Source organism: Pleurodeles waltl, chromosome 3_1 (assembly GCF_031143425.1).
Source record: "Pleurodeles waltl isolate 20211129_DDA chromosome 3_1, aPleWal1.hap1.20221129, whole genome shotgun sequence".
NCBI lineage: Eukaryota > Metazoa > Chordata > Amphibia > Caudata > Salamandridae > Pleurodeles > Pleurodeles waltl.
Genome location: NC_090440.1, coordinates 1,227,868,700 through 1,227,891,382, shown reverse-complemented (window position 1 = coordinate 1,227,891,382; position 22,683 = coordinate 1,227,868,700). Strand labels below are relative to the sequence as shown.

The 22,683-nt window shown below is 46.3% G+C and overlaps 1 protein-coding gene across 6 annotated transcripts in view; it reads left to right on the top strand.

Moving 5' to 3' along the window:
• The window catches only part of LOC138285077 (uncharacterized), a 166,510-nt gene that overhangs the window by 20,048 nt on the left and 123,779 nt on the right, over positions 1 to 22,683 (top strand). The window lies entirely within an intron of this gene.

The window sequence follows — 22,683 nt, the reverse complement described above, 5'->3', positions numbered from 1 at the left end:
GCTATGCAACAACTTTCTATCAGAACTTTTACTGAGGTTTCTGCTATGCCTACACTTTCCTATACTTCCTGAAAAATAATTAGGATTTCCTCTAGCTTAGTTTGGAGTCCATAGATTAATTTAGTTTCTCCAATGACTAACAAAGAGGATCACATTTTATTTAATGATCATCAAATCTTGTTTCTCATCTTTTGTATTGCTGCAAATGAAATTATTTTATGCCTTGTACTTATACAATTTAATCTTGTTACAATGCACTCACTCCTAGCAAAAGAGCTTAACTTTAACAAACAGGCTTCTTGACATTTACAGGATATGTAAAAGTAGGAGTACAGGGAAATGCCAGTTCACTGGCACTCCTTGCTGCCTCCATTTCCCAGGTCCAAGACAGACAGTCGAGATGCATGCTAAGAGTCCTGGGCCTAGATTTACTAAGAGTTAACCCAGCTCAAGGCAGCAAGCTAACTTGTTGCTCTGAGTTGTGTGAACTAGAGAGAGCAGAACTGTGCCACATGTATAAAGAAATGGTGCAGTTCAGGTCTCTAAGTGTGCTGGCACTCTTTATGCAGCCATGTGCCCAATGTAGGCACCCTTGCGCCATAGTGCAAGAGTGTCTGGGCTGTGGTTTGCATAGTTTTTCTGCAGGTAGGGGTGCCTTCCTGCATAAAGACAATGCTTTAAGGCTATTTTCTGTATGTACGTGTGTTGCAGAATGCAGCACCCATGGTAAGAGGAAGAAATGAGTGTAGGAAAGTACCATCTTGCCTGGCATGTTACCCCCATATTTTACTGTATATATGTTGTTTTAGTCTATGTGTCACTGGGACCCTGCCAGGCAGGGCCCCAGTGCTCATAAGTATGTGCCCTGTATGTCTTCCCTGTGTGATGACTAACTGTCTCACTGAGGCTCTGCTAACCAGAACCTCAGTGGTTATGCTCTCTCTGCTTTCCAAATTTATCACTAACAGGCTAGTGACCAATTTCACCAATTTACATTGGCATACTGGTACACCCATATAATTCCCTAGTATATGGTACTGAGGTACCCAGGGTATTGGGGTTCCAGGAGATCCCTATGGGCTGCAGCATTTCTTTTGCCACCCATAGGGAGCTCTGACAATTCTTACACAGGCCTGCCAGTGCAGCCTGAGTGAAATAACGTCCACGTTATTTCACAGCCATTTACCACTGCACTTAAGTAACTTATAAGTCACCTATATGTCTAACCTTCACCTGGTGAAGGTTGGGTGCAAAGTTACTTAGTGTGAGGGCACCCTGGCACTAGCCAAGGTGCCTCCACATCGTTCAGGGCAAATTCCCCGGACTTTGTGAGTGCGGGGACACCATTAAACGTGTGCACTGTACATAGGTCACTACCTATGTATAGCGTCACAATGGTAACTCCGAACATGGCCATGTAACATGCCTAAGATCATGGAATTGTCACCCCAATACCATTCTGGCATTGGGGGACAATTCCATGATCCCCCGGGTCTCTAGCACAGAACCCGGGTACTGCCAAACTGCCTTTCTGGGGTCTCCACTGCAGCTGCTGCTGCTGCCACCCCCTCAGACAGGTTTCTGCCCTCCTGGGGTCCAGGCAGGCCTGGCCCAGGAAGGCAGATCAAAGGACTTCCTCTGAGAGAGGGTGTAACACCCTCTCCCTTTGGAAATAGGTGTGAAGGCTGGGGAGGAGTAACCTCCCCCAGCCTCTGGAAATGCTTTGATGGGCACAGATGGTGCCCAGCTCTGCATAAGCCAGTCCACACCGGTTCAGGGATCCCCCAGCCCTGCTCTGGCGCGAAACTGGACAAAGGAAAGGGAAGTGACCACTCCCCTGACCTGCACCTCCCAGGGGAGGTGCCAGAGCTCCTCCATTGTGTCCCAGACCTCTGCCATCTTGGAAACAGAGGTGTTTGTGGCACACTGGACTGCTCTGAGTGGCCAGTGCCAGCAGGTGACGTCAGAGGCTCCTTCTGATAGGCTCTTACCTCTCTTGGTAGCCAATCCTCCTTCCTAGGTAGCCAAACCTCCTTTTCTGGCTATTTAGGGTCTCTGCTTTGGTTATCTCACTAGATAACGAATGGAAGAGCTCACCAGAGTTCCTCTGCATCTCTCTCTTCACCTTCTGCCAAAGGATCGACCGCTGACTGCTCAGGACGCCTGCAAAACTGCAACAAAGTAGCAAGACGACTACTAGCAACCTTGTATTGCTTCATCCTGCTGGCTTTCTCAACTGTTTCCAGGTGGTGCATGCTCTGGGGGTAGCCTGCCTCCTCTCTGCACCAGGAGCTCTGAAGAAATCTCCAGTGGGTTGACGGAATCTTCCCCCTGCAACCGCAGGCAACAAAAGACTGCATCACCGGTCCTCTGGGACCCCTCTCAGCATGACGAGCGTGGCCCCTGGAACTCAGCAACTCTGTCCAAGTGACTCCCACAGTCCAGTGACTCTTCAGTCTAAGTTTGGTGGAGGTAAGTCCTTGCCTCCCCACGCTAGACTGCATTGCTGGGTACCGCGTGATTTGCAGCTGCTCCGGCTCCTGTGCACTCTTCCGGGATTTCCTTCGTGCACAGCCAAGCCTGGGTCCCCGACACTCTAACCTGCGGTGCACAACCTTCTGAGTTGTCCTCCGGCGTCGTGAGACTCCCTTTTGTGACTTTGGGTGGACTCCAGTTCACTTTTGTTCTAAGTGCCTGTTCAGGTACTTCTGCGGGTGCTGCCTGCTTCTGTGAGGGCTCCCTGACTTGCTGGGCGCCCCCTCTGTCTTCTCATCCAAGTGGCGATATCCTGGTCCCTCGTGGGCCACAGCAGCATCCAAAAACCCTAACCGCAACCCTTGCAGCTAGCAAGGCTTGTTTATGGTCTTTCTGCGTGGGAACACCTCTGCAAGCTTCTTCACGACGTGGGACATCAATCCTCCAAAGGGGAAGTTCCTAGTCCTCCTGGTTCTTGCAGAACACCAAGCTTCTTCCACCCGGTGGCAGCTTCCTTGCACCCTCAGCTGGCATTTCCTGGGCTCCTGCCCACTCTCTACACTGTCGCGACTCTTGGACTTGGTCCCCTTGTCTTACAGGTACTCAGGTCCAGAAATCCACTGTTGTTGCATTGCTGGTGTTTGTCTTCCTTGCAGAATCCCCCTATCACGATTTCTTTGCTCTCTGGGTGTAGTAGGTGCACTTTACACCTACCTTTCAGGGTCTTGGGGTGGGCTATTTTTCTAACCCTCACTGTTTTCTTACAGTCCCAGCGATCCTCTACAAGCTCACATAGGTTTGGGGTCCATTCGTCGTTCGCATTCCACTTTTGGAGTATATGGTTTGTGTTGCCCCTATACCTATGTGCTCCTATTGCAATCTACTGTAACTATACATTGCTTGCATTACTTCCTTTTGCTATTATCTGCATAATTTTGGTTTGTGTACATATATCTTGTGTATATTTCTCATCCTCATACTGAGGGTACTCACTGAGATACTTTTGGCATATTGTCATAAAAATAAAGTACCTTTATTTTTAATATATCTGTGTATTGTGTTTTCTTATGATATTGTGCATATGACACCAGTTCCATAGTAGGAGCTTTACATGTCTCCTAGTTCAGCCTAAGCTGCTTTGCCATAGCTACCTTCTATCAGCCTTAGCTGCTAGAAACACCTCTTCTACACTAATAAGGGATAACTGGACCTGGCACAAGGTGTAAGTACCTCTGGTACCCACTACAAGCCAGGCCAGCCTCCCACTTTGGTTGTGCAGCGGTGGGATAAGTACTTGCAACTACTTACCACTTTGTGATTGTGTACTTTTCATAAGAGAATAATATATAAAACAAGTTCAGTGTATGTACACTTAACCAAAAAGTTTTGCTTTTCTCCTCTTACACTTTCTACTAAGTGCTGAAAAGTACTCCAAAACTTCTCAAAAAGTTTCTAAAAGTTTGAAAAAGTTTTTTTTCCTGTTCTTTAAAAAGTTCTGAAACTTTTTCTTTCTTCTCACTGTCTCTAAACCTTCTTCTATCATGTCTGATGTAGGAGATGCTCTTAAAATGGTCAATACTACTTATGACAATTTAAATTACAAGAGCCTAAGGAGTCTCTGCTTAGATAGAGGTTTAGTGATAGGAAAGAACCCCACAAAAGAGTTTCTATATAACATGCTTATTGTGAATGATGAGTCCCAAGCCGGCACTTCAAATGAGAAGTTAATAGATGGCTCCCATTCTGACTCAGGGGATAACCTTGAGGGAGGTGGGGAGGGTTCTATTCCAAATCTGCCCCTCAGCAGACCACATAGCAATGCTGGTAGTAATAGGAGCTCCCATCATAGTAGGGATGTTTTTATTCCTGTAGGCCAGGGTGTTAGAGTCCAAGCTGTTAGGGACAGATCTCCCTCTGTTGTTTCCAATTTGTCCTCAGTGTCCAAGCATTCCCAACCCACCCACCCTGAAGACAACATGTTAGAAAGGGAACTCAAAAAGTTGAGAGTGGAATAGACCAGACTGAAGCTTAAACAGCAACAGCTGGCTCTAGACAGGGAATCCCTAGATCTGGAGAAGGAGAGACAGAGATTGGGGTTAGGACCCCATGTTGGCAGCAGCAGTATTCCTGATAGTAATCCTGTTAGAGAGCATGATTCCAGGAATCTGCATAAGATAGTTCCCCCTTACAAGGAGGGGGATGACATCAACAAGTGGTTTGCTGCACTTGAGAGGGCTTGTTTGGTACATGGGGTCCCTCCAAAGGCAGTGGGCTGCTATATTGTGGCTATCTTTCAATGGAAAGGGTAGGGATAGGCTCCTTACTGTTAGAGAAAGTGATGCTTACAATTTTGCAGTTTTGAAGGATGCACTCTTGGATGGTTTTGGCTTAACCACTGAACAATACAGGATTAAGTTCAGAGACACCAGAAAAGAGTCCTCATAAGACTGGATAGACTTTGTTGACTGTTCAGTGAAGGCCTTGGAGGGGTGGTTATATGGCAGTAAAGTCTCTGACTATAAAAGCCTGTATAATCTTATTCTGAGAGAGCATATTCTGAATAACTGTGTGTCTGACTTGCTACACCAATATCTAGTGGACTCAGATCTGACCTCTCCCCAAGAATTGGGAAAGAAGGCAGACAAATGGGTCAGAACAAGAGTGAACAGAAAAGTTCAAACAGGGGGTGACAAGGATGGCAAGAAGAAGGATGGTAAATCTTCTGACAAGGGTGGGGACAAAAGTAAAACTGAGCCTTCATCAGGCCCACAAAAATCCTCTGGTGGGGGTGGTGGGTCTAAATCCTCTTCAAATCAAGTTAAAAAGCCTTGGTGTTATTTGTGTAAAGTCAAAGGCCATTGGACAACTGATGCCAGTTGTCCAAAGAAAAACACCAAACCTCCCACTACCACAACCCCTACCTCAAACTCTAGTGCCCCTAGTAATAGCAGTGGTGGTGGGAGCAAACCTACTAATAGCCAATCCAAGGGAGTAGCTGGGCTCACTTTTGGTAATTTAGTTGGGGTTGGTCTTGTTAGGGAGACCACAGAGGCTGTGTTAGTCTCTGAAGGTGACATTGCTTTGGCCACCTTGGTTGCTTATCCCCTTAATATGGATAAGTACAAGCAACTTCCCCTAAAAAATGGTGCTGAGGTTCAGGCCTACAGGGACACAGGTGCCAGTGTTACCATGGTAATAGAGAAACTGGTACACCCTGAACAACACCTACTTGGTCACCAGTACCAAGTGACAGACGCTCCTAACAACACTCTTAGCCACCCCATGGCTGTTGTGAATCTCAACTGGGGGGGGGGGGCGGGGGGGGTTTACTGATCCAAAGAAAGTTGTGGTTGCTTCAGATTTACCTGTAGATTGTCTACTAGGAAATTATTTAGAGACATCAGTGTAGGAGGCTGGACTGGCTTGTAGTGAGTACCAAGGGGTACTTGCACCTTGCACCAGGCCCAGTTATCCCTTATTAGTGTATAGGGTGTCTAGCAGCTTAGGCTGATAGATAATGGTAGCTTAGCAAAGCAGCTCAGGCTGAACTAGGAGACGTGTGAAGCTACTACAGTACCACTTAGTGTCATATGCACAATATCATAAGAAAACACAATACACAGTTATACTAAAAATAAAGGTACTTTATTTTTATGACAATATGCCAAAGTATCTTAGAGTGTACCCTCAGTGAGAGGATAGGAAATATACACAAGATATATATACACAATAGCAAAAATATGCAGTATAGTCTTAGAAAACAGTGCAAACAATGTATAGTTACAATAGGATGCAATGGGGAAACATAGGGATAGGGGCAACACAAACCATATACTCCAGAAGTGGAATGCGAACCACGAATGGACCCCAAACCTATGTGACCTTGTAGAGGGTCGCTGGGACTATTAGAAAATAGTGAGAGTTAGCAAAATAACCCTCCCCAAGACCCTGAAAAGTGAGTGCAAAGTGCACTAAAGTTCCCCTAAGGACAAAATAGTCGTGTTAGAGGGAAAATGCAAGGAAAACACAAATCAGCAATGCAACAACGATGGATTCCTGACTGAGGGTACCTGTGGAACAAGGGGACCAAGTCCAAAAGTCACAAGCAACTCGGAGATGGGCAGATGCCCAAGAAATGCCAGCGGTTGGTGCAAAGAAGCTCTTACTAGGCTGAAGAACTGTGAATACTGCAGGAACGACAAGGGCTAGAGACTTCCCCTTTAGAGGATGGATCCCCCACGCCTTGGAGAGTCGTGCAGAAGTGTTTTCCCGCCGGATGGACGCCAACAAGCCTTGCTACACGCAAATCGTGCGTTTGGCGTTTTTGGACGCTGCTGGGGCCCAGGAGGGACCAGGAGGTCGCAAATTGGACCTGCAGAGAGAGGGGACGTCGAGCAAGACAAAGAGCCCTCACTGAAGCAGGTAGCACCCGTAGAAGTGCCAGAAACAGGCACTACAAGGATGCGTGAAACGGTGCTCGCCGAAGTTGCACAAAGGAGTCCCACGTCGCCGGAGATCAACTTAGAAAGTCGTGCAATGCAGGTTAGAGTGCCGTAGACCCAGGCTTGGCTGTGCACGAAGGATTTCTGCCGGAAGTGCACAGGGGCACGAGTAGCTTGCAAAGTCGCGGTTCCCAGCAATGCAGCCCAGTGAGGTGAGGCAAGGACTTACCTCCACCAAACTTGGGCTGAAGAGTCACTGGACTGTGGGGGTCACTTGGACAGTGTCGCTGGATTCGAGGGACCTCGCTCGTCGTGCTGAGAGGAGACCCAAGGGACCGGTAATGCAGCTTTTTGGTGCCTGCGGTTGCAGGGGGAAGATTCCGTCGACCCACGGGAGATTTCTTCGGAGCTTCTGGTGCAGGGAGGAGGCAGGCTACCCCCACAGCATGCACAAGCAGGAAAACAGTCGAGAAGGCGGCAGGATCAGCGTTACAGAGTTGCAGTAGTCGTCTTTGCTACTATGTTGCAGGTTTGCAGGCTTCCAGCGCGGTCAGCGGTCGTTTCCTTATCAGAAGGTGAAGAGAGAGATGCAGAGGAACTCGGCTGAGCTCATGCATTCGTTATCTAAAGTTTCCCCAGAGACAGAGACCCTAAATAGCCAGAAAAGAGGGTTTGGCTACCTAGGAGAGAGGAAAGGCTACTAACACCTGAAGGAGCCTATCACAAGGAGTCTCTGACGTCACCTGGTGGCACTGGCCACTCAGAGCAGTCCAGTGTGCCAGCAGCACCTCTGTTTCCAAGATGGCAGAGGTCTGGAGCACACTGGAGGAGCTCTGGACACCTCCCAGGGGAGGTGCAGGTCAGGGGAGTGGTCACTCCCCTTTCCTTTGTCCAGTTTCGCGCCAGAGCAGGGGCTAAGGGGTCCCTGAACCGGTGTAGACTGGCTTATGCAGAATTGGGCACATCTGTGCCCAACAAAGCATTTCCAGAGGCTGGGGGAGGCTACTCCTCCCCTGCCTTCACACCATTTTCCAAAGGGAGAGGGTGTCACACCCTCTCTCAGAGGAAGTTCTTTGTTCTGCCATCCTGGGCCAGGCCTGGCTGGACCCCAGGAGGGCAGCTGCCTGTCTGAGGGGTTGGCAGCAGCAGCAGCTGTAGTGAAACCCCAGGAAGGGCAGTCTGGCAGTACCAGGGTCTGTGCTACAGACCACTGGGATCATGGAATTGTACCAACAATGCCAGGATGGCATAGAGGGGGCAATTCCATGATCATAGACATGTTACATGGCCATATTCGGAGTTACCATGGTGAAGCTACATATAGGTAGTGACCTATATGTAGTGCACGCGTGTAATGGTGTCCCCGCACTCACAAAGTTCAGTGAATTGGCTCTGAACAATGTGGGGGCACCTTGGCTAGTGCCAGGGTGCCCTCACACTAAGTAACTTTGCACCTAACCTTTACCAGGTAAAGGTTAGACATATAGGTGACTTATAAGTTACTTAAGTGCAGTGTAAAATGGCTGTGAAATAACGTGGACGTTATTTCACTCAGGCTGCAGTGGCAGACCTGTGTAAGAATTGTCAGAGCTCCCTATGGGTGGCAAAAGAAATGCTGCAGCCCATAGGGATCTCCTGGAACCCCAATACCCTGGGACCTCAGTACCATATACTAGGGAATTATAAGGGTGTTCCAGTAAGCCAATGTAAATTGGTAAAATTGGTCACTAGCCTGTTAGTGACAATTTGAAAGTAATGAGAGAGCATAACCACTGAGGTTCTGGTTAGCAGAGCCTCAGTGAGACAGTTAGGCACCACACAGGGAACATATACATGCACACCTATGAGCACTGGGGCCCTGTGTGACAGGGTCCCAGTGACACATACATATAGGCCACAAACCTATGAGCACTGGGGTCCTGACCAGCAGGATCCCAGTGACACATAACAAACATACTGAAACCATAGTGTTTTCACTATGAGCACTGAGGCCTGGCTATCAGGATCCCAGTGAGACAGTGAAAACAGTGACAAACACCCTGACATACACTCACAAACAGGCCAAAAGTGGGGGTAACAAGGCTAGAAAGAGGCTACCTTCTCACAATCAGCTTGGGCAGAAGTGGAGTTGGAGGCTCATGCAGCACTGCTGGGCATTCCTGGGCGTATTTGTGCTTTGACAAGGGCTCAGGCCAAAAAGCAAAAAGGACAGGGTGTCTTGGATCCTGGAACAATGGACCAAGTGCTCCCTAAAGCTAGTACCCCTAGCTTTAGGGAGCACTACCCTACCCACTATCCCTCCCTCAACAGATGATTCTCCTTCTGAGGAAGAAGAATTTCCTCCCTGTGCAGAACCTTCACCGGATGAGCTGGCAGCAGACACAGCTGAGCTTTTGGGTGGAGGGGGGCTTGCCAGGGAAGAGCTGAGTGTGGCACAGCAAACCTGTCCCACATTAGAGGGTCTCAGACAGCAAACTGCAAAAGGGGGATGTCAGTGACTCACATAGAGTTTACTGGGAGGACAACCTCTTGTACACAGAGGCAAGGGACCCAAAACCTGGAGCAGCCAGGAGATTGGTCATTCCCCTGCAGTACAGAGAGTTCCTCCTAACTCTGGCACATAACATTCCTTTGGCTGGGCATTTGGGCCAGATCAAAACATGGGAAAGACTTGTCCCCCTGTTTCACTGGCCTAGGATGTCAGAGGACACAAAAGATTTCTGTAAGTCTTGTGTGACCTGCCAAGCCAGTGGCAAGACTGGTGGCACACCGAAGGCTCCCCTTATTCAACTACCAGTGGTTGGGGTTCCCTTTGAAAGGGTAGAGGATGACATAGTTGGCCCCCTTGACCCTCCTACTGCTTCAGGCAATAGGTTTATCTTGGTGGTTGTGGACCATGCCACAAGATATCCTGAAGCAATTCCTCTAAGGACCACTACAGCTCCTGCAGTGGCAAAAGCCCTCCTGGGAATATTTTCCAGGGTGGGTTTCCCAAAAGAGGTTGTATCAGACAGGGGTAGCAACTTTACGTCTGCATACTTGAAATATATGTGGAAGGAATGTGGTGCAACATACAAATTCACCACACCTTATCATCCACAGACTAAGGAACTGGTAGAGAGGTTTAATAAAACTCTCAAAGGAATGATAATTGGACTCCCTGAAAAACTCAGGAGGAGATGGGATGTCCTGTTACCTTGCCTCCTTTTTGCTTACAGGGAGGTACCCCAGAAAGGAGTGGGCTTCAGCCCCTTTGAACTCCTATTTGGGCACCCTGTAAGAGGTCCACTAACACTTGTGAAGGAGGGTTGGGAACAACCTTTAAAAGCTCCCAAACAGGACATAGTGGACTATGTACTTGGCCTAAGATCCTGAATGGCTGAGTATATGAAAAAGGCCAGTAAAAACCTTCAGGCCAGCCAAGAGCTCCTGAAGGAATGGCATGACCAGAAGGCTGTTCTGATTCAGTACCAAACAGGACAGAAGGTGTGGGTATTGGAGCCTGTGGCCCCAAGAGCACTCTAGGACAAATGGAGTGGACCCCATCTAATTGTTGAAAAGAAGGGCAAGGTCACCTACTTGGTTGACCTGGGCACTGCTAGGAGTCCCCTTAGGGTGATTCATGCCAACAGCCTAAAACCCTACTATGACAGGGTGATCTCACCCTGCTCATGGCAACAGATGAGGGACAGGAAGAAGAGAGTGACCCTCTCCCTGATCTCTTCTCCTCCACTGAAGAGGAGGATCTAGTAGAAGGGGTAGTTTTGGCAGATTGTCTGACTGTAGAACAGAAAGACAACTGCATAAATCTCCTTGGACAGTTTTCTGAACTCTTTTCAACTGTGCCAGGCACCACATCTTGGTGTGAACACACAATTGATACTGGAGACAGCATGCCTGTCAAAAGTAAAATCTATAGGCAGCCTGACTATGTCAGGGAATGCATAAAACAAGAGGTTCAGAAAATGCTTGATCTAGGAATGGTTGAACCTTCTGAAAGCCCATGGGCGAGTCCTGTGGTGCTTGTACCAAAGCCTCACTCAAAAAATGGAAAAAGGGAGATGAGGTTTGGTGTAGATTACAGAGGTCTCAACCAGGTAACACAAACTGATGCTCACCCTATACCCAGGGCAGATGAGCTCATAGATACACTGGCATCTGCCAAGTATCTAAGCACCTTTGATTTGACTGCAGGGTATTGGCAGATCAAATTGGCTGAGGATGCTAAACCTAAAACTGCATTTTCAACTATAGGAGGGCACTACCAATTTACAGTGATGCCCTTTGGTGTGAAAAATGCCCCTGCCACTTTTCAGAGGTTGGTGAACACAGTCCTGCAAGGGTTGGAGGCTTTTAGTGCAGAATATCTAGATGATATAGCTGTCTTTAGCTCCACCTGTGATGAGCACCTGGTCCACCTTTGGAAAGTTTTGGAGGCCCTGCAAAAGGCAGGCCTCACTATCAAAGCCTCAAAGTGCCAGATAGGGCAGGGAAAGGTGGTTTATCTGGGACACCTTGTAGGTGGAGAACTTATTGCACCACTTCAGGGGAAAATCCAAACTATCATGGATTGGGTTCCCCCTACAACACAGACCCAGGTGAGAGCCTTCCTAGGCCTCACTGGGTATTACAGGAGATTCATTAAAAACTATGGCTCCATTGCAGCCCCACTTAATGATCTCACTAGCAAGAAGATGCCTAAAAAGTTATTGTGGACAGCTAGCTGTCAGAAAGCTTTTGAGGAGCTCAAACAGGCCATGTGAACTGCACCTGTCCTAATAAGCCCATGTTTCTCCAAGACATTTATTGTTCAAACTGATGCATCTGAATTAGGGGTAGGGGCAGTCTTATCACAACTGAATTCCGAGGGCCAGGATCAACCAGTTGCTTTTACCAGCAGAAGGTTGACCCCTAGAGAAAAGCGTTGGTCTGCCATTGAGATGGAGGCCTTTGCTGAGGTCTGGGCACTGAAAAAGTTGAGGCCATACCTGTTTGGCACTCACTTTATTGTTCAGACAGACCACAAACCTCTACTTTGGCTAAAACAAATGAAAGGTGAAAATCCTAAATTGCTGAGGTGGTCCATATCTCTACAGGGAATGGACTATAAAGTGGAATATAGACCTGGGAGTACCCACTCCAATGCAGATGGACTCTCCAGATATTTCCACTTAGACAATGACGACTCATCAGGTCATGGCTAGTCTTATTGTCCTTCGTTTTGCGGGGGGGTTTGTGTAGGAAAGTACCATCTTGCCTGGCATGTTACCCAGATATTTTATGTTGTTTTAGTCTATGTGGCAGGCCCCCAGTGCTCATAAGTATGTGCCCTGTATGTGTTCCCTGTGTGATGACTAACTGTCTCACTGAGGCACTGCTAACCAGAACCTCAGTGGTTATGCTCTCTCTACTTTCCAAATTTGTCCGCATGATTTGCAGCTGCTCCGGCTCCTGCGCACTCTTCCAGGATATCCTTCGTGCACAGCCAATCCTGGGTCCCTGACACTCTAACCTCCAGTGCACAACCTTCTGAGGTGTCCTCTGGCGGTGTGAGACTCCCTTTTGTGACTTCTGGTGGACTCCGGTTCACTTTTCTTCTAAGTGCCTGTTCAGGTACTTCTGCGGGAGCTGCCTGCTTCTGTGAGGGCTCCCTGACTTGCTGGGGGCCCCCTCTGTCTCCTCATCCAAGTGGCGACATCCTGGTCCCTCCTGAGCCACAGTAGCATCCAAAAACCCTAACCGCGACCCTTGCAGCTAGCAAGGCTTGTTTGCAGTCTTTCTACGTGGGAACACCTCTGCAAGCTTCTTCACGACGTGGGACATCCATCCTCCAAAGGGGAAGTTCCTAGTCCTCTTTGTTCTTGCAGAACACTTCCTTGCACCCTCAGCTGGCATTTCCTGGGCTCCTGCCCACTCTTGACACCGTTGCGACTCTTGGACTTGGTCCCCTTGTCTTACAGTTACTCAGGTCTGGAAATCCTCTGTTGTTGCATTGCTGGTGTTTGTCTTCCTTGCAGAATCCCCCTATCATGATTTCTGTGCTCTCTGGGGGTAGTAGGTGCACTTTACACCTACCTTTCAGGGTCTTGGGGTGGGCTATTTTTCTAACCCTCACTGTTTTCTTACAGTCCCAGCGACCCTTTACAAGCTCACATAGGTTTGGGGTCCATTCGTGGTTCGCATTCCACTTTTGGAGTATATGGTTTGTGTTGCCCCTATACCTATGTGCTCCTATTGCAATCTACTGTAACTTTACATTGCTTGCATTACTTCCTTTTGCTATTATCTGCATCATTTTGGTTTGTGTACATATATCTTGTGTATATTTCTCATCCTCATACTGAGGGTACTCACTGAGATACTTTTGGCATATTGTCATAAAAATAAAGTACCTTTATTTTTAGTATATCTGTGTATTGTGTTTTCTTATGTACACCAGTGGTATAGTAGGAGCTTTACATGTCTCCTAGTTCAGCCTAAGCTGCTTTGCCATAGCTACCTTCTATCAGCCTGAGCTGCTAGAAACACCTCTTCTACACTAATAAGGTATAACTGGACCTGGCACAAGGTGTAAGTACTTCTGGTACCCACTACAAGCCAGGCCAGCCTCCTACAATGAGAAATAATAATATTTCTCCTTCTTACACCAGCCTCAGGTAGGTGCAGCATTTTGGCATAAATCTATGTCTAGTAGTCTTTGCAGATATGGACCCATGTACTTCATGGGTGGATTGCCAAGGATTGCCCAGACACCTTCAATAGAATGCCTCCCTGATGCAACGTCACGCAAGGCAGTGCATTTGGGCTGCACGCCATTACTTTCTGTTACAAATCAATGCAAATTGTCATTTGTGTTGGTTTGTAAATCCCAAATAGGATTTTGTATCTGGTCTGTATTTAAAAAGAAGTGCAAACCACATGCAAAACCTTTGCAAATCTGGGACCTTTTGTCGTTCCTTGAACTGTCTGCTCTTCTCTAGGCTTGTGATCAGAGAACCTGCAGTTCACTGTTCAAACCCAATTGCTGGTGAACAACCCAAGCTGCACTCTCTTTGTAGGTGAGCTACTGTACCCTAATCCCCTGAAAAGTAATTCACAACAGAGAAGGGTCAGCCAACCCAGCCCTGCCTCGTTCAGAGGGCTCCTCTGTAAACATTGTCCTGTGTTTTTGTATATATCTGTTTGTAGCAAGCAAATTGTCAATGTGTTTGCTTGGCACTCTGAGGCCAGAGGACACAAAAGAAATATCAAGGATTAGGTAAACCAAGGGTTGCAGTTGCAGCCCCTCGCAATCCCCAAGTGACATCCATGGCCCATCACCCGTCACTTTTAATAGAACATTTACCCTGCAAAAGCAAACATATTGCTTTAGAAAGGAAGAACTTAAACAGGGAAAGTAGCTCTGAGATCTGTCTTGGAGACACTGGCATCAATTCGCTGACATTAATCTATGATAATGAAGCCTGAATTCCATAGTGCTGTAACACGAACCTTTCATGGGTTCTGAAGAGCAGATCTGGCTGCGCCATTGAAGGAGCTTGTGGGATGAAGCTGTTGATAGAATAACTAATAAGGTAGCTTAATACGTTGATGTATAGGTGTGTGCCGGCCAGTAAGGAGGGCCTTTGCAAATCAGTCACGGTTTTATGATGTGGTTATAATTCTTCTTGCCCTAGTGAGGTGTGCTATAGCATGTAGAATGCCCTTAAGGGGCCAGTGTGGATTAATTTTCCTATATGGTTTGACAGATACCCAGTGCAAGATAGGGTATGTGCAAAAAAGATATGAAAGCAAAAAAACAGTTAAAAATAGCTTGAACTCTATTAAAGAGCACCACCCTAGTCACTGAAAAACACCTGAAACTACCAGAATACAATCATATGCAGGCTAAAAGGGATAATGTTATGTGCCATGAGCCAAGGCTACAACACCTCTATCAATGTCCTCTGAAGGCTTTACATATTATATTAGTAATAAATAGTGTACACTTACATGGTTCCAGAGTGCATTTAATTTTGTAAATTGGCATAGTTCAGATTCAGTTAACAGATTTGAGACACATCTCCTCTCATTTGATTTCTCCTAATTTTTAACAAAACCTGAAAAGCACAGGTTCAAATACAATAAATAATTTTGCAAGCCAGACCCACTAACCACCCCATTTCCTTGGGCCTCACAGTGCTGGACTATGTCTGCAAGGCCCATGGGAGAGAGGCCAGGCCTCCAGGGTTGTCTGGTTAGTATTTAACAGTAATGGATAGTATTATTTACATGTCTAAAACAGAGCACAAAAAGCAAACAATCTTCATAGAACTTTTAGGGATACAACAATATAGAAGCAAATATGCGTGCCTCATCAGCTAAGTAACATTTCTCAAATTGGAAGAGCCCAAAATATAAAGACAAATGGTTTAAGCAGAGGTCTTCAAATTGGAGTGAGGCTCTCCTGGTGGACCTCAAGTAATCATAGGGGAGCAACAGCCTCAGCAGTGGCTGACATTAATTCAAACACTCCATCCTTCACTTTTTTATATACTTTAGTGTGTCGCCCTAAATGGAATATACTTCACTTTCTGGTGTGCACCTAAATATCTAATATTTGTTGCACAAAGATACTACAGCATTCAGAAATAAGAACTGGCAAAACCAATGTGCCTGCCCGTGTGCTGTGAATGAGCAAAAGGAAACACACACAAACTCTTTCTTTCTCTCTCTGCCTCAGATTCCCTCTCCTTGCAGTTGGTAAAAAGAAATCATGAGATGCTTTACATGTTCTCATGCAAGGTTGAAACCAAGCATGCCATTTTTATTAATTAATGTAGGAAGGTAGCAGCTGGAATATTTCTGTGAGCCTGGTAACATATTTTCATCACAATTTGTATTTCTCTTTACTGCCAATTGTTGTGTGTTGTTACTTTCCCCAATCACAATAGTATTTCCTTTAGAGGCATAGCCGTTTTGTCATGACCCCCACAGCCTGCTTACCAAATGGAGTCAGACTTATAAAGTAAGTATTCTTGGAAAGGGTACAGTTTATCTTTAAGTGGAAGCCAATAAATATTTGATAGCTGAGGTCTTTGAATCAAAGGAATTTAATAATGACTAAGAAATAACAGAAGCTAGTGAAGTGGTCTCCACGAGTACAGTAAGGGGTGTTTCCTGTCCACCCAGTGTTACAATAAAGAGATGAGAGTAGAGAGTTAGAATGTTGTAATGTATGACTATGTGTCCTCTGATTGCACACACAAGGACGAAAGGCCAAATTTATCAAGACAGAGCCAGTGCAAAGTCATCCAAAGTAAAGGAAACCGGTGCAAAGTGTTGATGTACATTCCAGTGTAAATTGTGTTTTGTGCTGCAAAGTAGCCTGAAGGAATAGTACATTTGGCTATTCGTTTTAATGGAAATAAAACATGAGCAGTTGAGGCACTATGAACCTTTAAGTTCAGATTTTCCTACACTTATAATATGAAACTGAATTGGAACAAGCTAACCATGAACTATTTTACTCAGAACTATTCATAACCATAACTAAGGGCCAACACACACAAAATTCATACCCACAGCAATGATACAAAATACATTTTCACCCACCTATTCAACAAATAGGTGAATAAATGTATGTATGTATGTATGGAGGTATTTGTAGAGCACATTCCGGCCCGGGGGCATCGAAGCGCTGACTAAGGAAAGGCAGCAATGTCAGTGAAAGAGAAACAGACAATTATATCGAGGAAACAGCCAGGTCTTGACCCGTTTCCTAAAGATCAGATAGTTATGCTCTTTTCTAAACTCCAACGGGAGAGAATTCCAAGTCCTAGCGGCCGCTATAGTGAAGGCTTTATCCCCCCACTTCACCTTCTTAGTGAGGGGAACCTGGATGAGAAAGGTATTGGCCGATCGCAACAACCGTGTAGATCGCTACTATTGAAGTTGAGTAGTAGGATACTTGGGCCCAATCCCATGCACGGCTTTATGAGAGATACAGAGAGCCTTAAAGGATATCCGTTGGGCTATGGGAAGCCAATGAAGATTTCTAAGGCTTTCCTTAGCAGAGGCAGATCGTGGCAGATTCAGTATTAATCTAGCAGCTGTGTTCTGTATCAGCTGCAGTTTTTTAAGAGATTTTTTGTACAGGTTAAGCAAGAGGGCATTACCATAGTCCAGTCTGGACCCGACCAGCGCCAGAGTGGCAGTAACTCTCCATTCTTTAGATAGAAAGGGGAACATTTTCTTCAGGTTCCTCAAAGTCCACAAGCAGGTTTTTGTGGTCAGATTGACCTGAGGTTGGAAAGATAAATGATTGTCGAAAAGAAATCCTAGATTCCTGGATGTGGAACCCGGTAGGGGCAAAGTGCCACACTCTTTAGGCCACCAATTGGGGGACCATAGTGCCCTACCTATCCCAAAACAGAGAACTTCTGTCTTATCACAGTTTAATTTGAGCCAATTGGCCTTCATCCAACTGCTTACCGTCGACATGCAGGCATTAAACCGAGCCGCGACTATCTCCCCATCTTTGTTGATAGGAATAATAATCTGCGTGTCGTCTGCATATAAGGTAGGGGTGAAGCCAAAAGAACGTAGTAGCTCTGCCAGAGGGGCCACATAGACATTAAACAAAGTGGGGCTAAGCGAGGACCCCTGAGGGACCCCACAGGGCAGAAGGTAGGCAGGGGACCTGAAGTCTCCGCAGCTTACCGTAGACCACCTGTCATTGAGAAAGGACTCAAGAAGCTTCAGAGCCTGGTCCCTAATCCCCACATGATGTAGACGTTCTAACAGAATGTGGGGGGCAATGGTATCAAACGCCGCAGAAAGGTCTAATAGGACCAAAACAACACCCTGTCCCTCACCAACCAACCTCCGAGTAGTATCTGATGAGGAGATGAGGGCAGATTCCGTGCTATGGGACTTCCGAAATCCATGTTGAGACGTATCGAAACCCTCTGAGACTGTCAGAAAGTTGACCAGTTCTTTGTTGATAAATTTGTCAAATATTTTAGCCAGCAAAGGAAGCAGAGCTATAGGACGGAGATTGGTTAAATCATCATATTTCCCGTTTCCTTCTTTTTTAGAGGAATAAAAGTAGTTTCCTTCAAAGCAGATGGATAGATGCAGGAAGTAAGAACTTCTTGGAAGACAGGGACCAGTGCAGATGCTGTCAGCTCCGGGACCAGTTGCAAAATGGCCGGAGGGCAGGGGTCTAGTGGCGACCCCGATTTGCATTCACGGAGCAGTTTACAGATCATATCTTGAGATGGCATGTTGAACTTGGACAGTAGCCTACAGTTATCGAGTGCGGCTGGAAGTGGAGCAGAGAGGAGCCCGGCCGGGGGAACTGGGCGGAGAGGAGGACCCCTGAGTCTTAGCTAAGGTAAAGCTTGAATGAATGTTTAGAATTTAGTTTTCAAAGAAATCTGCAACTTTATTGCAAAAATCTTGAGAGTTGTCCAGCTTAGGCGCACAAGGGGGAGAGGTAAGGGCATTGATAACTCTGAACAACTCTCTAGAGGAATTGCCAGCGTTCCTAATTTTAAGCGTAAGATATTCTGATTTAGCTTTAAAACAGGCCTCCTTATAACAGTTTAAGGCAGTTTTTAAATGAGATTTCTCGCTGGGATCCGGCTTAAGACTCCAGCGACGCTCCTGTTGTCTGTATTTCCTCTGGAGTGCTTTAAGGTCGTTGGAGAACCAAGGTTGGCTAGGTTTTTTTCCCCAGGCGTGGTACATGTACCTTCTGAGGGGCTAAAGAGTTGATCGCCGCAGTAATTCCCTGATTAAAATGGGCCAGTGGCGGTAATACGGACAACTTAGGGTCATTCCAGATACTTTTTAGTGCTGTTTCAAGGGGTTTTGCCTTGATACTTTTCCATTGTCTAATAAGTTTGTTTGAGGGTCTACACGTGGGAAAAGACTGTTTTTGCAAAGTGAAAAGTCAGAAGAGAATGATCCGTCCATGCTACTGGGATCGTTGTAAGCTTTATATCCACCTCAGGACGAGTAAAGATTCCATCAAGGGTATGGCCAGCTACATGAGTGGCCGAGCCTTCCTTTAAAATCCAGTCTAAGGAAACCATAAGATTGAGGAATTCCGTAACCAGCCGGTTACTACTATCATCGAAATGGATATTAAAATCCCCCAATATAATTGCCTTTGGTGCCATGACAAGCGGTTCCAGCAAGTCTGTGCACTCTGAAAGAAATTTAGAGAGGGGACCAGGAGGGCGATATACTAGGAGCCCTTCTGAGACTAAAGAATAGCCATAGAAAAGTTTAAAGACCATCATTTCGCATACCTCTGAGGGAGTGCTCCCACCAGTCCAAATGCAGGTGAGATCAGACCTACAGATGATGGCCAATCCCCCCCCTCTGCCCGTTGTTCTATCAGCTCTATAATACGAATAGCCAGCGGGGGAGGCCTCAATAAAGTCAGGGTCCGAGTCAGGTCTAGCCCATGTTTCAGTAATGAAAAGGCAATCAATATCAGTGGAAATGATAAGTTCACTAATTTACGACTTGCTTGGGGAGGGATCTGGCATTAATAAGAGCAAAAGATCCCATTTCCCTGTTGTCCCTTGTGCCCCCGCCCTTCGCATGATTGGTCTTGTTCCCAGCCTCCCTCAGAGCACTATGCTCCTCCACTGTTAGTGGTTTCAGCACAGACCAGTTACAACGTGCACATTTCCAGGAGGTCGGATTCCCCGGTATAAACGTATGAGGACAGGGACTACCTGCCCAACTACAGATGTCTAAAGGGGTAGGCAGGCCTTTTTTGGTTGGAAATGTAAGGTTCCTGGCCCTCTGGCCCGTACTGGCGTAGATGGGCGCAGACGGGTGTGCGCCCGCTGCTCAGCTGTGTTCTTACTGGCATTAAATCCCCTCAGCCAGAAACAACTAGAGCGCTGCCCCAGCCGGACGTGAACTGCCGGTAAACCGGAAGTGGGCTCTAACAGGCCCAAACTTCCTGCCGGGTCTGAGGCAAAAACTGGACCCTACACCTAAAAATGAACAGCCCCCAAGCAACCCCCACATCAAGCGCTAAAGCAAGTTTGGAGCGCTAATAACAACAGCAGCAAAAAAATGCCAAGTCACAGTCAGCAAGATCAGGAAAAAGTGCCTGTGCGCAAAGTAGGTTAAAATTTAAAGTTGACAAAGTTTTAAAGTTAAAAATGTAGGAAGTTAAAATAGCAATATGTACACGGACAGAAACGCGCTCACCTAAATGAGATTCACACAGAGTCACATATTATAGATCCTTCCAAAAAAGCAAATGAAACCACCTACAAAAAAGTTACAAAAACACACTCAGCAGAATATAAAATAAACATGCTCGTTCGAAACATGCACCCCCACACAACGTTGCTTACCACATGTGACACCTCATTATATATGCACCAATGCAATAAAAACACACCGACTTAAAAAATGTGTAACTATCCATTAAAAATACATCAATCTGTCAAATATAAGCACGTACTATACAACAGATTTTAACTAGAAACAAATTCTTACCGCCTCAAACCCTAATTTGATTGCAGTGGCGGCCGGTAATTTTAGGAGTGAGGGGGGCTGGCGGGAAACACACTCACACTCATTCATTCACATATGCACGCACATCCATTCACAACACTCATCAACATTCAAACATACACGCATGCATGCACCAAACATTCATTTAAACAAATACACACACACTTACCTTTAGCTTGGAGGTCCCAGGAGGGTCCGGACTGCTGCCTTCCCTCACTGGCTGACCTCAGGTCAGCCAATGAGGGAAGGCAGCAGTCCCAACTTTGTCACAGAGTGGGATGGGGTCAGTGAGACTTCTAACCCCACTCCTCTCTGTGACGAGGTGTCACTGATTGACACTCGCCCTGGGCGCTTCTGGGCTTAAACCTGAAGCGCCCAGGTCGGAGTCAGTGGGTGAAGCTTCCCCTCATCACCGAGGGAGAGGGCCTCGAGGCACCTTTGCTAAGCCGAGGAGGTCATGTCCACAGGAGCTGTGACCTCTTCACACCAGCAAAGTTCAGCTCAGGCAGCCAGGAGTCTGTGCAAATCGCGCATGTCTGGGTCCTGGCTGCCTGACCTGAACATGAAGAGTGTCTGTCATGCTGAACTTTGCTCAACCTGACAGGCACTCTTCATGAGGGGCAAAAGGTGGGGGGGGCAAATTCCCTCCACCCTAAAGGACGGGTCGCGACTGTTTGATTGCGTTGGAAGTAGTAAACTTCACAGATCATTGAAGACAGTTTGGCATCACTCATTGGTGGTGGTTTCAGCCCCCTAGTGTGTATCTTGGCAGGAGCTGGTACACTTCCCCTGGGATAAGCCTAACAGCTTTGAGGTAGCGAGGAAAGAGGAGCTCTCAAAATTTGCGGTCTAAGATTTGTATAGTTGGATTCCTGTCCACTAAATAGGACTTGACTTTGTTTTGTCACTAAAGCTATCCTTTCTATAGCTAGAGTGTCCCATATTCGGGTTAACCATGTAAAGAGGGTGGGGATGGAAGTCTTTCACCAAGATGTGAGTAAACATTAAGCGATCTTTTTAATGGATAGAGCCATCCCAAGAGTTTGTCAGTAGGACCTGTAGGAATTTCGGTATTGAATACTCTAATTCATTTATGATCTTATCCCATAGCTTCCTAACTGAGGACAGTGCCATAAGTGGTGTGGTAGAGAACCTGTTGACCCACACCCCCACCCAACTCATTTAGCAGTTTGAAGCCCCTGTTTCATTGTGAGGTGAAGTGCCTAAGTGTGGAGATGAGTGAAGGCAATTCTTACAGGCTGTGGAAGGGGAAGGTTGAATTGTGTTTAGAGGCCCTCAAAGATGATTATTCGCTGATTGGCAAAGAGAGAACCAACCATGACGCACTGACTCTCATGCCAGATATTAAACTCTGGGGTGGAAGTGCAGGTGTGATATCTGGTTCATATGAGATAGGGACAAAAGGTCACAGGAAAGTGGTGAATCACAGGAAAGGAGTGAATCCAAATCTGGAAGATACTTTGTCTTAGGTAAATCCTTTTATCATAATCAAATAGCGTCCAGCTTTGGTTATCTTCTTGAGCCAGAGAACTTGCTATAGAAATGTACCTACAATAACGTGTTCTATAAAGCATCCCTGTTTTGATGTCTTTTTTCTCCTCATTCTATTAGGAAACATTGTTGAACACCCTGGAAATAGAACCAAATATATGGGGCCACAAGACCTCCCTGCCACACAAGCTTGTACTGAATCTTATTCGCTAGTTGTGGGGCTTTGTTTTGCCATATTAGGAGTTGTTAAAATGTATAAGTTACTAAGGATTAACAGCTGCATTGACAGTGGTATTGTTTGAAATGGATAGAGGATATCTGGGAAGACTCATCTTTTATTGCAGCAATTCTGCCCAACCAGGAGAAGTGCTTAATGTACAATCCTTGGAGGTCCCTCTTTAAGTCTCGGATCAGCTCCGCATAGTTCAGGGCCACAACCTGTGAGGTAGTATGGCCGATTAGTATCTCCAAATATTTAATCCTGTCTGAAGTCCATGAAAAAGGGATGAGCTTCTGTCGCTGGTCTATTTTCCCAGGTAGGGATGCAAAAGGAGCACTTCTGATTTGGTAATATTTATATTAGAATAAGAGATTGCCTGGAATTTCCTTACTCCATCTAAGAGGTGCAGTACTGATTAAAGAGGGTCTGTTAATGAAAACATGATGTTGTCATCATACATGTTTAAAAATGTCTCTTCCTATTATGACTCCTTTTATGCCT